A 17180-nucleotide genomic window follows, 5' to 3' on the forward strand; every position below is an offset into this window, starting at 1 on the left:
ACAGTCTCAGAGGATTGCCTCCCCCAGGTCCTGTGGCTCAGCGGGATCCGGCTCCGCGCTCGGTCTCTGACTCTCCTGCGCTCTTGTCCCTTCTCGGCCATTGGCCGTGTCTCCAGCTTGAGGCACTCTCCATAGCAGGGGTGCAGGGCGCAGGTTCGAATGTTCGACAGGAGGCTGCAGCAGGCTGCTTGGCGGGGTGTGTGGAGTGGCGCTGGGTGACACGCCAGGGAGGCGGAGGCCAGGGGTCACCCGGAGGAAAGGGAAGTGCTTCTTGGTGGCAGGGACTTTGGGCCATTTCTAAGCCCGCATCTGGTTGCGCGGCTGCCTCCAGAGCCTCCTCTCACCTGGGCCACTCTGACAGCCTCGATGCTACCTCCCACGCGTGTCTTATTTCCCCCAGGGTGCTCGCCCTCCCTCGGAGAGGCCAGAAACGGCAAATATTTCTTAGCCCTGAAGAAGGGGCTGCCAGGTGCTCCGCCTCATTCAGATGCATTTGCAGGCGACGAAACCGAGGTTCAGAGACACTGAGCAACTTGGCTAAGAGCCCACAGCACGGCACAAGGCTCTGAGAGGCAGTCTGGGTTTTGGTTTGAAGCCCGGCTCCCCTCGCCCTGGTGCTGGGAGGCGGAGCCTTCGACAGGTGACCAGGTCACGTGGGCAGAGCCCTCCTGCCCGGGATTCCGGAAGAGGCACCCGGCGGGGCCAGCAAAATGGCGGCCTTCGCAAGCCGGCCCGGGCGTCCAGCGTCCGGAAGTGTGGGGAGTGAGCGTCTGCTGACAGGTCACCGGCGCGTGGTATTTTGCTGCTGCAGCAGGAATGGATTAGGACACTCCCAGACTGGTGCCTTTTACTTAAACCAGCCAGTCTTTATTTTTAAGATTTATTTCAAGGGAAGACTTCGCACCCCCCCCACACACACACACATGCACACACACACACACACACACAGCTTGATCTTCATCTGCTGGGCCACCTTCTGGAGCTTTCTGAGGCGCATTCTCACGGAGCTGGGTCAGCAGCAGGGCAGCCATGTCTGGAACCTGCCATGCGATGTCCGGGTGCAGGCAAGGCACGGGCGCCATCACCCTCCCTGTCCTGGTGGCCAGGAGCGTGCCCTGAGGTGCTGCGGGGAGCGAGCTGCCTGCCCCGGAGGCGGGTTGTGCTTTACCCACGGTCACGGTCGGCGGCCACACTCTCAGCCTCACAAGCCGCCTACAGGAGCTGGCCCATCACGGAGGCACACAAGCGGCCCGGAAACCATCAAAGGCTGTGGCTGGGAAACCCTGCTTCCTGCTTCGGGTCTCAATTCCACACCACCATCACCACCACGACCACTAAGAGTAAAACCCAGCCCAGCCCACGCCCGCCCTAAAGCCACCGTCCTCGTGGTTTGTCTCCCGGCTTCCCCTGAGTCTCCAGGGCGGCTCCACTCCGCAGGCTTCGCCGGGGTCGCGACCCCGAGAGCAGGGGGGAGGCCCCGTGTGGACAAGAAAGGCGCGGGGCTGGGCACCGAGGGACCCCGTCCTGCCTTGCCGCCGCACTTTGCTGGGGAGCTGGGGGGTTCCCAGCCGCCCGCGCCCCGCATTGTGGCTGCCCCTGTGAGCTCCTGTCCACACCCCGTGCAGGGGCTGCGGGCCCACGTGGACCACAGCCCGGGCTCCGGTTCTGACGAGGTGTCCTCTCTCCCCGGTGGCTGTGGGGTGTGGAAGGCACAGACTCCGGAACTACGCTGCCCGCTCCGGGGCTGGCCCGGCGCCCAGGGCACGGGGTCTCCGGGGAGGCGGATGTGGCATGCCCTTTGCCTTTCCCTGGTTATCTCCCGGGAATCAAAGGCCAAGGGTTCACTTCTCTGGTTCTGCCTCCTCTTGTTTCTGCCATCCCCACCCTCTCCAGGAGGTCTCCCCGGAGCCCCTAGGGAAGACGTAACCATGTCTGCATGGTCTTGGCTAGATTGCCACCGTGGAGGGGCAGGGTGAGCTCAGCACCCTGTTAGAGAGCTAACACACAACTAAGCCACGTTTCCTATGTGGGAACAACAGGAAATGCACCATCTCCCCATACTCCCCACAAGGAGAAAGCGTCTCTATGACGTCCCGGCTGGGACTTGTAACATGTTGGTGATCTTTTAATTTTCCTATTGGCACAGGTGTACACACAAGCACACACACACGCACAGAATGGGATCAAATATACTCTTTTTTTCCCTCTACTCAACAATCTTAAAACATTTTCAAATCAGTATTTTGCTGAAAATCAGGGCAGAGAATTCCACCTATTGTACCACATTTTTTTCAGTCTCCTATGATTGCACATTTAAACTACAATCAGTTTCTTTTAAAAAAAAAAACAGTTTTAGTGAGATATAATTCACATGCCCTACAATTCACCCTTTGAAACGGTCCCATTCAGTGGTTTTTAATAAATGCAGAGTTCTGAAACGTCTACTATGATCTAATTGTAGAACAAGTTCACTAACTCCAACAGAAACCCTACACAGGGCCGGTACCCCAGCCCTGGCAGCTTCTCATCACTGTTTATGGGTCTCTCCATGCGCTAATGCATGCCAGCCCTTCATTTCCTTGCTGGGGCTGAGTAATATTCCATGGCATGTGTGTGTCACGTTGTTTATACATTCATCGGCTGATGGACGCTTCTTGACTGTTATGAATACTTCAGCTATGAATATTTCCATGAGAATTTTTCTTTGGATATATGTCTTCATTTCTCTTGGGTGTACGTTAAGGAGTGGAACTGCTTTATCACACAGTAACTGTGTATAACTTTTTGAGGAACTGCCCCTTCCAAACTGGTTGAACCATCTTGCATTTCCATAGCAATGTATGAAGACAGAGTTCTCCCCATCCTTGTCAAGACTGGTTATAGTCCACCAATTAGTTTCTTTTTTTAAAAAAGATTTATTTATTTATTTATTTGAAAGAGTTACACAGAGAGAGGAGAGGCAGAGAGAGAGAGAGACAGAGAGAGACAGGGAGAGACAGAGAGAGAGAGGTCTTCCATCCACTGGTTCACTCCTCAATTGGCCACAATGGCTGGAGCTGCACCGACCTAAAGCCAGGAGCCAGGAGCTTCCTCCTGGACTCCCATGCAGATGCAGGGGCCCAAGGACTTGGGCCATCCTCCACTGCCTTCCCGGGCCACAGCAGAGAGCTGGATCAGAAGTAGAGCAGCCAGGACTCAAACTGGCACCCATATGGGATGCCAACACTCAGGCCAGGGCGTTAACCTGCTGTACCAAAGTGCCGCCCCCCCCCCCCAATCAGTTTCTAACTCCATTCAATGCCCAAACCCATCCCTTGAATACAGGAATTGCTGAGTCCATGTTTGTTGGACTGATCATACACTCACCCTAAACAGAAACTGTGTGTTCCTCTGAAATTCATTTCCAAACTCTGTCCTAGGAGAGGGGGAAGGCTTTCTGAAGGAGGCGGCTTGGGTGCAGGGCACGACTGCAGTGGAGGAGCATGATCAGTCTAGGTTTGAAATCTCACCCCTTGAGACTTGGTTTTATCATGTGTATCTGCTGCATGAGACTATGCATATAAAATGCTTAGCTTTCCATGCCTAAAATACTCTCATGGGCTCTTCAGCCATATCCGAATGCCTTAAGGGCTGATTCTGAGGCCAGAGTGCTATTTAGGACATCTGCCATTCTATGAGTCTACTGTGTATCCTGCTTCCCATGATGGATTGTTCTCTCCCTTTTTGATTCTATCAGCTAGTATTAGCAGACACTAGACTTGTTTGTGTGATCCCTTTGACTCTTATACCTATCAGTGTGATCAATTGTGAACTGAAATTGATCACTTGGACTAGTGAGATGGCAGTGGTACATGCCACCTTGATGGGATTGTATTGGGATCCCCTGGCATGATTCTAACTCCACCATTTGGGGCAAGTCCGATTGAGCATGTCCCAGATTGTACATTTCCTCCCTCTCTTATTCTCACTCTTATATTTAACAGGGATCACTTTTCAGTTAAAATTTAAACACCTAAGAATAATTGTGTGTTAATCACAGAGTTCAACCGATAGTACTAGAACAAAACAAAGAGAAAATACTAAAATGGATAAAAAAAAAGAAGACCTAAATGGAAGATCTCTGCGAGTGAGATCCCAGTGGAAAGAATGGGGCCATCAAAGAAGGAGGTACCTTTCTCTGAAGGGAGGAGAGAACTTCCACTTTGACTATGACCCTGTCGAATAAGATCGAAGTTGGCGAACTCAAAAGGCTTCCATAGCCTTGGCAACTCATGACTAGAGCCTAGGGAGATTACTGACACCATAAATAAGAGTGTCACATTGTTAAGTCAACAACAGGAGTCACTGTGTACTTACTTCTCATGTGGGATCTGTCCTTAGTGTGTTGTCCAATGTGAAGTAATGCTATAACTAGTACTGAAACAGTATTTTACACTTTGTGTTTCTGTGTGGGTGCAAACTGATGAAATCTTTACTTAATATATACTGAATTGATCTTCTGTATATAAAGATAATTGAAAATGAATCTTGATGTGAATGGAATGGGAGAGGGAGCGGGAGATGGGAGGGGTGTAAGTGGGAGGGAAATTATGGGGAGGGGGGGAAGCCATTGTAATCCATTAACTGTACTTTGAAAATTTATATTTACTAAATAAAAAATAAATAAAAATAAAATGCTTAGCACCAGGTGTCCCTCTGCTCCATGGGAGTGGGAGCTGGCTCTCTGAAGAGCTGGCTAAGGACATGTCAAGCTGAGCAAAGAGTACATGCCCCGGTGTGAAAGTGAGCAGCTGGAGTGAGGTGACCGGGAAAGCCCGGGGGCCCAAGGGACCAGATCACCAACGGAGCCTGCCTTGCAGAGGAAATGGGGTTTCATGTGTTATAAGTCATAGGCAACGAGGCAGGGAGTGACCAGACCAGGCTGGGCGTAGTGAAGAGCTCCCTCTCCAGCGACGTGAGGCTGGGCTGAAGGGGAGAGAGCAGTGAGGGGCAGTGAGTTCATTGTTCACATGAATTCAGGTGGCCTCGACGTGCTTAGACTCGGAAGGTTTCGGAGGTAGTATCCCTGGGGTATGGTGGCCACGTGGCTCTGAGTTACGCCTCCCTGAGCACCTGCCAGGAGGGAGGGCGGCCCCCAGCCCACCCCGTTACATCCTCATGTGAGGAAGGACCCCCTTTCCTAATCACAGATGGGAAAACAGATGCTGGAAGAAAGTGAACTGCCCCGAGTCAGAAACGGCAGCGGTGAGATTCGCAACTGCGCCTGCCTACCCTTCTCCGTCTCTCTGGGCCGGCCCTGCCCACACAGGGCAGCCTGGACAGGCGGAGCAGGCACAAGACGCTGCCTTTTCAGGGCGAGCAGCAGCTGGAACTCAGATGGGTCGGGCTGAGGCCCTGGAGGCCTCTGAAGAGCCAAGGCCGAGGGTGCAGGTGAGCGGATTTGTCCAGCGGAGCTGGGCTGGCTGTGGCCTTCTGTCTTTCTCAGGGTGCAGAAGCCTTGGGAGCAAAAATGAGTGAGTGGAGATCAACATCCAGCTGTCTCCTGTTGGGGGGTCTGGCAGCTCCCACCCTCCACCCGCGCTCTACTCCCTCCTGTGCTACAGGAGCTCAGTCCTGGGCAGGGGTGGCCTGCACTGCAGGGCTGGTGGCCCAGAGTGAGCTGGGGCCTCTCCCTGCACGCTGCCATCAACAGGGCCCTTGCAGGGAAAATGAGCCCTCAGTGTGGAGCTGTCCCAGGGCCCCCCTCATAGGAGCTGCGTGAGATGCTACAAGATCCCCTCGTCCCTGTGTTGGGAGCTTGGGACGCTCCTCCTGGGGCCAGAGGAGCTGGCCGCCATCTCCCCCAAGGCCCTTCCTCCCTTGGCCCCCTTCATGTGCACATTAGCCTTTGTGCACCAGGCCCAGCTCACTTGGCTCAAAGTAAGCAGAGGCCCAGATGGGGACATGGCAGGGAGCCATCTGGTCTTCTCCCAAGCCCCTCCACCCCCAGCCCGCCCGATGCCTCAGCCTGCCTTACCCCTACCAGCCCCCTTCTTCACTGCCCCAGGTCTTTATCCGTGTTTACTGTCAATTAAGTGGCCTCAATACCCTGTGCGCGCAGAAAGCCAGCCAGCCGAGTGCGGTAATCCCTCGCCCCCTCCCACGTCTCTTTTCCTCTGGGCTGGGGCAGTGGGATGAGGGAGAAGGGCAGTCTGCGGGCCCCCCTTCAGCTGAATGTGACCGTGACTGCCATAGCTGGGCACCTGCGCTGGAGATCGGGGGCGAGAGGGATGGGTTGAGCAGGTGTCTGTGAGTGAGAGGTGGGTGGGGAGGGCACAGGCCTGGGGTGTGGCTGTCACGGGACGCACGTTCTTGTCTGACCTGGGTAAGCTTTCCAGCTGGGAGTGTTCTAGGCCACCAGCAGGTGTGTCTCGGGACTCCTCCCTGAGTGAGCACGAGGCTCAGCCACGTGTCTCTGGCCACCTGGAGGCCTCTGGTGAGGTAGGAGGAAGAGGGAGAGGAAGAATGAAACTGGAAGAGAAAGGAGACAGAGAGTGCCCTGGTGGCGGGGACAGTGGGGGAGGGGCCCAGGAGGAGCCTCGGGCACCCTGCAGTGACAGTATCTGGAGGCCTGGGGCGGGCCAGCTCTGGTGCCCAGGCACGTGACCAATGCTTGCTTCCCCCTCAACATCGGCTCCACGAGGAAGACACACGCAGGCCTGCCCTATAGCCCAGCGTGCTGAGCTCCAGGAAGCACATCGCCTGCAGCCCCTCAGCTGGGCCACCGTGGCAGAGGCACAAAGTTCACCTGCTGTCTTCCGGCCACAAGGTCTCTGCCCCGCCACACTCCCATGCTCCGGAGTAGGAGGTGCCAGCCCCTACCAGGGTCAGAGTACCCCGAATCCAGCGCCTTCTCCTTGGGCTGGGCTCTGGCTTCGTGCAGGACCCACAGGGCCTGGTTTCCGGCACCCGATCTGTTCTGGAAAAGCCTGGCTCGCTGCAGGCGTCAATGTGCGCCACCTCCCCGTCGGCTTCCCAGAGCCCCGGCCCGGCCTCCGAACTCAGGAAGGGGGCAGGGCAGAGCAGAAGGGCCAAGGCTTGCGGGCCCGTTCTCGGGAGAGACAGAGTGGCCCCCAGGGCTCAGAGTCCGACCCGGCCTTTGAATCCTGAGCTCCACTTGCTAATTACTGGCTCGGGCAAATTGTGTAGCTTCCACGTGCACTCAGCTTCTCACTCATTACACTGCCTGGGTGGTCACGGCGCCTCCTCCTGGGACATGGAAGGGGCGTGACAGTCCGGGGAAGCTCCTGCTGCACCTGCCTTCATGTGCCGGGTGCACCTGAAGACTGGCAGAGCTGATCAGCCCACCATTAGGCTGGCCCCTGCCAGGGCCCACGCTGCACCCTCGTGGGGTCTTGGGGCCACATGGCCGCCAGGCAGTGGGGCATTAGGCAGGGCTTTTGTTTTTCATCTGTATGTGACATGGACTGGCACTGACTCGCAGCTGCCCTCCAGGCCAGATGTGGAGTCACTGTGCTTTGTTCATCCATGTTGGAGGTCCCGGAGCCTTCCAAGGGAGGGATTGGCGCCAGCTGACAAGGAAAGGGACCGTTCCACTCTAACTGGGGGCCTTAAAGCCCAAACGGAATTCTGAGGGGGATTTGGACAGACAGCAGTAGCTTCCGGGCTCACTCCCTCCCAGTTCCTCCCTCTGTCCCGTCGGCTGCTGTGATCCACCCCACACAGGCTCTGCTCAGAGGACAGTTGGCCCCACACACTCGCTGCTCCAGCCAAGGGGAGCCCGGGCCACGGTCCGTCTCCTCCAGTGACTGCTTGGTTCCCCTGCCTGCTGATAACCCCCTAGTACGGGTGATTCCTTCCCTCAGGGGGCTGCCCACATGGGGGAGGGGTGGAGGACCTAGCTGGGTGGGGTGGGAACCCCAGTAGGCTGCATGCACAAAGGCCACACCCAGCAAGGAGCGCTGCTGTTAACCAGATCTGCAATTTGGTGATCAGTTGATGCTCAAGGGCGCCATGGCTCCCCCACTTCAAATATTTCATCACCACAGACTTTCAACTGCGGCTGGGCCACTTCCTCAGCGGAATTCCTCTGCCCACCTATGTCGGGACGGTTGTCATGCCCTTGTAGAGGGGGCCTCGGTTCGCAGCTCAGTTGACCTGTGTCTCCCTTCAGCTCTGGCTCCAACGATAACACTAAATTCCTCCAGCCCAAGACAAAATTCTCTGTGCGGGGGAGTGTGCCCTGGTGGCTGAGACCACCAGTGGAGCAGAATTCCAGCGGTTCTTCGCGTGCCAGCTCTCAGCAGGAAGGACAGTGTTGACCAGAGTCTGCATCAGAACACCTTGTTTCCCGAGAGGGATGGACTGGCCAATGCTCAGAGGGGATGGGGGTCGGGAAGGTGCAACTCACACTTTTTCCACAGCCCCCGGCTGCTCAAACGGTCACCTGTGAGAGCCGGCGCTGCCCTTGATCAGGCTGTCTCCTAGAGGGGAGAAGCCAGGCCAGAGCTACCCACAGAGGAAAGCACGCAGGTGACGACCAACCTCAGGGAGAGCCACGTGGGGAGAAGTGTAGATCTGGAAGGGGACGGCAGCGTTGGGCGGGCGCGTGCTGGCCTTATCAGGCCTCCACAGTCCAGCATGGCACCAGGGCAGAGCCGTGTCCTATCTCCTCCCTGCTGGGCTTGGCCCAGTCCCCACACGACCGAGGGCCTTGCCCTCACACACCCCTGTGCTCAGTGTCACTCTACTCCATTGACCCCACTGGCCTCCCTGCCACAGCCATCTGTAATGGCAAGAGGGGCTGGCAGGCTGTCAAAAGCCGGGAGTAGGAGGAGGTGTGTGTGGCACCGCCCCGCCCAGCAAATACCCCTGGCAATGGTGGAAGGCAGGGGAGGCGTGGCTGAAGGAGGATTCATTGCTGTTGGTCCCAGCGCATTTAGGAACAAAGTAAACACCTCTGGCGGAATTCACTCAACTTCGGGGTATCGGTCGCATTTCTCCCTGGCAGCAAAAGGGCCAGGGCTTCAGTAGGTCAAGGAAGCAAACACCTGGGGATGCTCTCCTGTTTCCCCGGCGGAGGGCAGTGGCACAGCTGTGACCTCAGGCTGACATGTGCCTGACATTGTGACCTTGGGCAAGCTCCACCTCCTCTTACTGTCTCAGCTTCCTCGCCTGCAAAACCAGGCTCTTCGAGAGCTTGGGTCAGACGGTGCTCAGTAAATGCTCCGTCCTTCTAAGACCCACCTGCCCTGCCCAGCATCGCTCTTGTCTTTACCTTCTTGTCTGCCTGACTTGAGGTTAACTAATTCCGATGATTATTTATCATACCCCGTCGTGGTTCTAAATTATGACCTGACATTCCCCTCTTTGTGAGGTTGAACCCAATGTCCCTCCCCTTGAATAGTTTGAGTGACTTAATTTAAAAAAATTTTTTTATTTTGTTTATTTGAGAAGCAGAGTTACAGAGAGAGGGAGAGGGAGAGAGAAAGAGAGAGAGAGAAGTCTTCCATCTGCTGGTTCACTCCCCAAATGGCCACAACAGCCAGAGCTGAGCCAACTCTGAAGCCAGGAGCCAGGTGCTTCTTCCAAGTCTCCCACATGGGTGCAGGGGTCCAAGCACTTGGACCATCTTCCACTGGTTTCCCAGGCCATAGCAGAGAGCTGGATTGGAAGAGGAGCATCCAGGACTCGAACAGGTGCCCATATGGGATGCTGGAGGCGGAGGCAGAGGCGGAGGCTTAGCCCAAGCCCGCTACACCACAGCACTGGCCCCGTGACTCACTTCTAAGGAAGAGAATGAGGTGGAAGGGAAGTGTGGGATTCCTGAGGCGAGGTCGTAAGAGGCTCTGGGTTTCTACTTTGTCCTCAGCCTGCTTGCTCATCAGGACGCTGAGCAGCCTGCGGAGGGGCCCACGTGGGGAGCACCCGAGGTCTCCTGTCAGCGGCCAGCACCACCTTGCCAGTCACCCGTGAGGTCCTTCAGCCCGCAAGCCGCCCATGACTGTGGCCATGGCTGACGTCTGAACTGCAGCTCCCGCAGGGCTCCAAGTCAGAAGGCTCCGGAATTTCTGACCCAAAGAAGCTGTGAGCTATTTTAAGTGTACATTGTTGTCCTACGCGTCTATATTTTGGAGGGATTTGTTACACAGCGATCAATAACACCAAAACTTTTCAAACTGCATATGGGTGAAGCTATAACTAAGTGGGAAGATGATTTGGAGCAACATTGGAAAGATAAGAGTTGAGTAATGAAGTGGACATTGGGAAGAGACTAAAAAAAATCTGGCTGAAGGCCAAAGCTAGCCAGGGCAGATATGGAAACGGTGTGTCATGCTAAGGCCATCATTTTTGGGGTGTATGTGGGGACTCTGGGTGAGAATAGATGTTTGACATGTGGGCCTTTAGATAAATGGCACCACTCAGCTGGTGGCTGGCCACTGGCAGACGCTGTACCTCTGGTAGGTTATGATGAGCATGTATGAAATGTGCAGACAGCAGGTTTGTTTGTTTGTTTGTTTATTTATTTATTTATTTATTTTGACAGGCAGAGTGGACAGTGAGAGAGAGAGAGACAGAGAGAAAGGTCTTCCTTTTGCTGTTGGTTCACCCTCCAATGGCCGCTGCGGCTGGCGCACCATGCTGATCTGATGGCAGAAGCCAGGTACTTATCCTGGTCTCCCATGGGGTGCAGGGCCCAAGTACTGGGGCCATCCTCCACTGCACTCCTGGGCCACAGCAGAGAGCTGGCCTGGAAGAGGGGCAACCGGGACAGAATCCGGCGCCCCGACCGGGACTAGAACCCGGTGTGCCGGTGCCGCAGGCGGAGGATTAGCCTAGTGAGCCACGGCGCTGGCCAGACAGCAGGTTTATAATCATGTACCTCTGACCGCTTTCAGGGACTTTTGGGATCTAATATATAATATATATACACACACACAGATTTGTACACACAGACTGCATTTAAGCTTTTAAAATAGATTACAAACAAAAAATAAAAAAGGAGTCAGATAAAAGTAGCATATATACCAGGGTCACAGTGAAAAGTCTAGATGAAGACAAAACAGGTAGAAAGATTTTGGTGAAGTCTCCATCCCACCCACCTCAAATCGCCCCCTCCCCACACAGGCCAGGTCGCTGTCCTAGGGACAACCCCGTGTGACTGATTCTTCATTTAGACTTTCAGGGATATTACAAGCAAATAACAAACTGTCTTGCCCCCCTTTTGTTACGCAAAGGGCATGCGTTGTTATCCAGTGTTGGTTGTTATGAAATATCGATGTGACAGAAATGCTTCCCCTAATTATCACCATTTTTGTTTTTTCTGAGTTTCTAATATGTGATTGTTCAACATTAGGAAATTTGATTCAAGAAATAAAATAAAAACCATGTGTGCTGGTTCGAGTCCTGGCTGCTCCACTTCTGATCCAGCTCCCTGATAACAGCAGCAGAAGATGGCCCCAGTGTTTGGGCCCCTGGCAACCACGTAAGAGACCCGGATTGAGCCACAGTTGTTGCACCCATGGGGAGTGAACCAGTGGATGGAAGATTCTCTCTCTCGCTCCGTTTCAAATAAATAATTTTTTTTAAAAAAGAGTTTAACCTAAAAATATGTTTTAAAAAAGCATAAAAATAATTTTTAGTGGGGCTGGCACTGTGACACAGTGGGTTAACGCCCTGGCCTGAAGTGCTGGCATCCCATATGAGCACCGGTTTGAGACCCGGCTGCTCCACTTTCAATCTATCTCTCTGCTATGGCTTGGGAAAGCAGTAGAAGACGGCCCAAGTCCTTGGGCCCCTGCACCCATGTGGGAGACTCCAAAGAAGCTCCAGGCTCTTGGCTTCGGATCAATACAGCTCCAGCCATTGTGGCCAATTAGGGAGTAAACCATCGGATGGAAGACTCTCTCTTTCTCTTTCTCTCTCTCTCTCTCTCTCTCTCCTCTCTCTCTGCATCTCCTCTCTCTCTGTGCAACTCGGACTTTCAAATAAATAAATATATCTTAGAAATAATTTTTAGTAAAAAAAGTACTTAGTGCTTAGTAAATCTAGCTGTTATACACATCTTTTATCCATGGAATTATAACATGCCATCTGCTATGAGTGACAGCAGTCTTTAGTTAAATGAACAGTTGGTGAATTTATAATGAACAGTACATGAATTCAAAAATGTTACTGTTGATCACGATTTAGTAACCATATCACTGTTTTTAAAACTTTTTTTAAACTTATTTTCATTTTATTTGAAAGGGAGAGAAGACTTTTCCATCTTTTTTTTTTCTCCAAATGCCCACAGCAGCTGGGGCTGGGTCACACCACAGCCAGGAGAACTGGAACTGAACCCCCGTCTCTCCTGGGCGGCAAGGAGGCAAGCACTGGAGTCATCACCCGCTTGCCGCCATTCAGGGTGTGCGTTGGCAGGAAGTTGCAATCTGAAGTGGAGGTAGGCCTGAACCTCACTCTGCTATGGGATGCGGGCATCCCAAATAGTGTCTGCTTTTTTTTTTTTTAAGATGTATTTATTTATTTGCAAGGCGGAGTTACAGAGGCAGAGGCGGGAAAAGATAGAGACACAGAGAGAGACAGAGGTCTTCCATCCACTGGTTCACTCCCCAAATGGCTGCAATGGCCGGAGCTGCGCTGATCTGAAGCCAGGAGCCTGGAGCTTCTTCTGGGTCTCCCACGTGGGTGCAGGGCCCCAAGCACTTGGGTCATCTTCTACTGCTTTCCCAGGCCACAGGAGAGAGCTGGCTCGGAAGTGGAGCTCTGAGACTCGAACTGGCGCCCATATTGGATGTCGGCCCTGCAGGCGTTGGCTTTACCCGCTACACCACGGCGCTGTTTGCCCTCCACTCCGCCACCCCAAGTAATGTCTTAAGCACTACACCAAATACTTGCCCCCATATCACTGGTTTTGCTAGCATCTCTGTAGTAGGGTTTGCAAGACCAGTGCCATCTCCTATCCTTTGTACATCCCCAAAGCTGTCCTTGGTTTCCTAACTGAAACTAATTTGTGTTTTTGCTCAGGAAATCCCTCTCTGCTGTGGATTAGTGAATACTGCTGGACTGCCCAGGCGATTCGCCTGAGAGTAAACTCTTCCTTATTCCTCACCTAGAAGTCCGTTGAGCTGTGACAGAGACGGGTTGGGGAAGGCTTTGCGAGAAGGCTGCATTCAGTAAATAATCTGGCACAGCAGTGAGAGCGCTGGAGTTCACATTCTGGATCTGTCACATGTTCTGGGTGGTGAAATGAGACATGATTTCTCTCAGTCTCTAAACCTGTTTCCCTTCGGTGGAAATCACCCTCTGGTGTAAGACTGCGGATTAAATGAGATAATATAACCACAATATGGAGTAGGCATTGCTTGCTCCATGTAGCATTTTCACCCCGAACCACTTCCTCACCTGCACTGTCTTCTCGCTGTGCACCTGATACCATCATACCATCATGTCATCCACATGCCCAGTGTCCGTGATGAGCAACAGAAGTGCAGAACCTCTTATTGGCCAATGTGGTGACGGACAAAGGGATGAAGGAGGTACAGTCCTTGCCGTTTCACAGCTCACAGTCCTGTAGGACAGACACAGCAACACAATCAATAAGAGCTTCAGACGAGCCAAGATCAGCGTGACTCGGGAGTGCTACGGGCGCTTGGTAAAGAAGTGTTTTGCGAAAGGCGACATCCTCCGTCAGTGGGGCCAGGCGGAGAAGGGGCCTGGAGAGCTGGGGAGGCAGCCTGCTGGGGAGTCAGGTTAGGGCGGGTGGTGTGAAAGAGGCCTTGCTCGCTGTGGGTAGGGCCAGGCCCTCTGTGGATGGCTGCAGGAGTGGAGGGGTGGATGACTCCCACAGCAACCTCCTGGGCCCTCCAGATGGTGCAGACAGACCCGAGCTCCTACAGGGACGGCCCCAAGGAAGCGCTTCTCTCACGTGGTTGGCTGCAGGGGTGAGCTGAGAGGTTCTTATCTGGACAAGTGTGGTGAGACAAATGAGAGGCCTCTGACAGCGACAAGAGGCTACTCCCCAAACCACAGGGTTACGGAGTTCAACCCACACGGAATCAAAGCTGTTCTGCTGGTCCAGAATCATAGCACATCTCTTGGAGGGGGAGGACACACGGACCACTCTGATTCTCCCCTACCCAGCAACAGTGACACCAGTAAGAGTCCACAGCTGTCACTGAAGGGAAACATTTCTATGGTGGAACTGTGCCTCCAAATATGGAAAGACAGTTCCCAAGGAGCACAGGGCCATCTGCACCGCTAGTGTTGGTAGCACCTGCCCTTGTTCATTAGTGTTTGCTGGTCCACCTAGGTAGGTTCTGGTGTGAATGGTCCACTCCTCGGCCGGCTGCACCCACGCACAGCTGTGTCTCGTTAGCACAGGAGGCTGCTTCCCTGGTGCGGAGCCAAGCCAGGCCCCTCCCTGGTCTCCACAGGGCTCCTCTGCAACAGCTGGGCCTCTTGACCGGCCCACCTGGCTGTCATCTGCACAGCCAGTCCCGACGAGGCAGGCGGAATCAGGAGGAACGGAGGGAGCTCCAGTGTCTGGCTCTGGAAGTCATTCAGCATCAAGCCCAGCCTGTCACTAGGCCAGCAGGGGCCTTGTCTTGGCTCTGAGCACTGCCTGGTTCCTGGGATCCGGGCATTATCAGATACCTCAGCTTTGGTGCCAGGATCCCCGCCTGTCATTTTCCGGACATCTGAGTTCCTGTCTTGAAGAAGTGCTAAGTGGACTTCTTAAGCCTCAGGTCCTGCCCTGATCTTGCCACTGCTCTTGAAGCTAGGCCGGTGGCTCAGACACCTCCTACATGCCTGTAGCACTCTGCTTTCCTGCTGCAGATTCCTGATGGAGACTTTGGCTTCCCTGGTGCAGGCCACTTACCAGACTGAGCTTTGGGTTGATTGCCACATCCTCCAGGTCCCACGTTTTATCTGCCGGGCTGGGCTTCCCAACTTCTTCAGCTCAAGCCTTCTCCTGAACACCTGACTTTGCTCAGTGAGTGGGAAGGATTCCAGAACTCGCCCCACCCAGTCTGCCCTGTTCTGCAGTTAATTGAGCCATGCTCAGCCTGACTCTGGCAAGTATATGTGCATGCTCTCTTGCTCAATATTAACCTAAAGATCAAAACAGAGACACAGGGCCATACCTACATACAAAATCATTTCATCTACCTGGTTGTAAAATATGTAACTATTTAAAAGATATTTCAAAAACAAGACATCTCACCACACAATATATATATATATATATATATTTTTTTTTTGGACCGGCAGAGTGGATAGTGAGAGAGAGAGAGAGAGACAGAGAGAAAGGTCTTCCTTTTGCCGTTGGTTCACCCTCCAATGGCCGCCGCAGCCGGCGCGCTGCTGCTGGCACATCGCGCTGATCCGAAGCTAGGAGCCAGGTGCTTTTTCCTGGTCTCCCATGCGGGTGCAGGGCCCAAGCACTTGGGCTATCCTCCACTGCACTCCCGGGCCATAGCAGAGAGCTGGCCTGGAAGAGGGGCAAGCGGGACTAGAACCCGGTGTGCCGGCGCCGCAAGTCAGAGGATTAGGCTTATTGAGCCACGGCGCTGGCCATACACAATATATTTTAAGCTAAGTAATTTAACAGGCTTCATATCCTAGGGTGCCCCAAGCCCTTGCCCTTCAAAAATATCACTAGATAATATCTGGGATACACTCTTGGGTGTCTTAGTTTCAAATGACTTTTATTTCAGTTGAAACAACTGAAGCCAACAGTTCCAAAACAGAAACCAGGTAGAAGTAATATTTAATCTTAACTCGTTAGTCCAGTAAACACCTTTGGAAGGGTTTGCCCGTGCCTGCCAACAAGTTGACTGTATCTACATGTTCTCTCATAAAACCAAGGAGGTCATCTGTCCCGAAGTGCCCAAGTCTATCGGAGCAGTCACCACTGAAACCCAACCCGTAAGGCATTACTCAACAGGAAAGGGGTGAGCTACCGAGTGCAGCTACTTCCTCCAGCGCTCCTGCTCGGTGAGAAGCCTCAGAACCTGCCGCTTTGGGAAAACAACTCTTAGACGAGAGCCTGTGCGCAGACCAAAATGCTTTCCCTTTAAGGACGGACAGAGAAGAGTCGCAAAGCATTACCGCAGCCCCAGGTCCATGATGCCATGATCACTACCTTAAAAAAAAAAAAAAAAAAAAAAAAAAAAACAGAAAGGATAATTTAAGTCAAGAGGTCAGAGGGAAATTCACCGAAAAGTTGACCTCTCCACTCCTGCAATGTATAATTGCACCACTTCCCCAGTCCCATCCCACTGTTAGGATATCTGTTACTGGTTTGTGAAAGTCAAGTGTTTTTTTTTTTTTGTTGAAAATTTCAAGTCTAAAATATCAACCTGAAGGGACACGGGTGTAAGGAATCCAATTATTCAACTCCGAAGTGTTCTTCAGGGCTCACCTGTCTACTAGCTTTTTGAGAGGCAGAATCTAATGGAAATTGACAAACCTAAGGAAGAAACTTGTCTGTCAGCCCCTTTGTCTGGTGCCCCAGGTTTGCATCACACATGGATTCTTATTTGCCATTTCAAAATCACTTCAACAAATCTAGAGTGATTTCTCAGAAATTTAATACTCTTTAGTGCAATCTAAATGAGATTAATAAAATCTATGGTATTAATTTTAGGCATGGAGTTTGGCAAGGAACTAGCATTGTGCCTAGTGACAGGCATTATCTAGGACTGAGAACAAGGGATTTTCCTGCCATCACAAGCAAGGTCTAAAGTGACTCAGGAGAATGACAATACCTAAAAGTAGTTTGTGAGGAAATAAAATCTAGAAACAAAATCCAGCCTAATAATCTTCACAATAGCTTTTGTATTAAGACCGACCTGATCAGAAATTATGTAGGTCTCAAAGATAATTGTGGACTGGAGCTACATCCACCTATACTATTCTGCTAGATAAGATGAATATTTTTGCTACAGACAGAATATTCAACTGTGCCAGGGTGGGCACTGTGGTTCAGTGGGTTGGTCTGGCCATTTGGGACAATCACATCTCACATGTGAATGCTGGTCTGAGTCTCAGCTCCCCCCCTTCTAACCCAGCTTCCTATTAATGTGTCTGGGAGGCAGCAGATGATGGCCCAAGTACTTGGGTCCCTGCCAGTCACATGGGAGTCCTAGATGGAGTTCTTAGCTCTTGGCTTTGAG

The sequence above is a fragment of the Oryctolagus cuniculus genome, chromosome 15, assembly GCF_964237555.1.
Source record: "Oryctolagus cuniculus chromosome 15, mOryCun1.1, whole genome shotgun sequence".
NCBI classification, from domain to species: Eukaryota; Metazoa; Chordata; class Mammalia; order Lagomorpha; family Leporidae; genus Oryctolagus; species Oryctolagus cuniculus.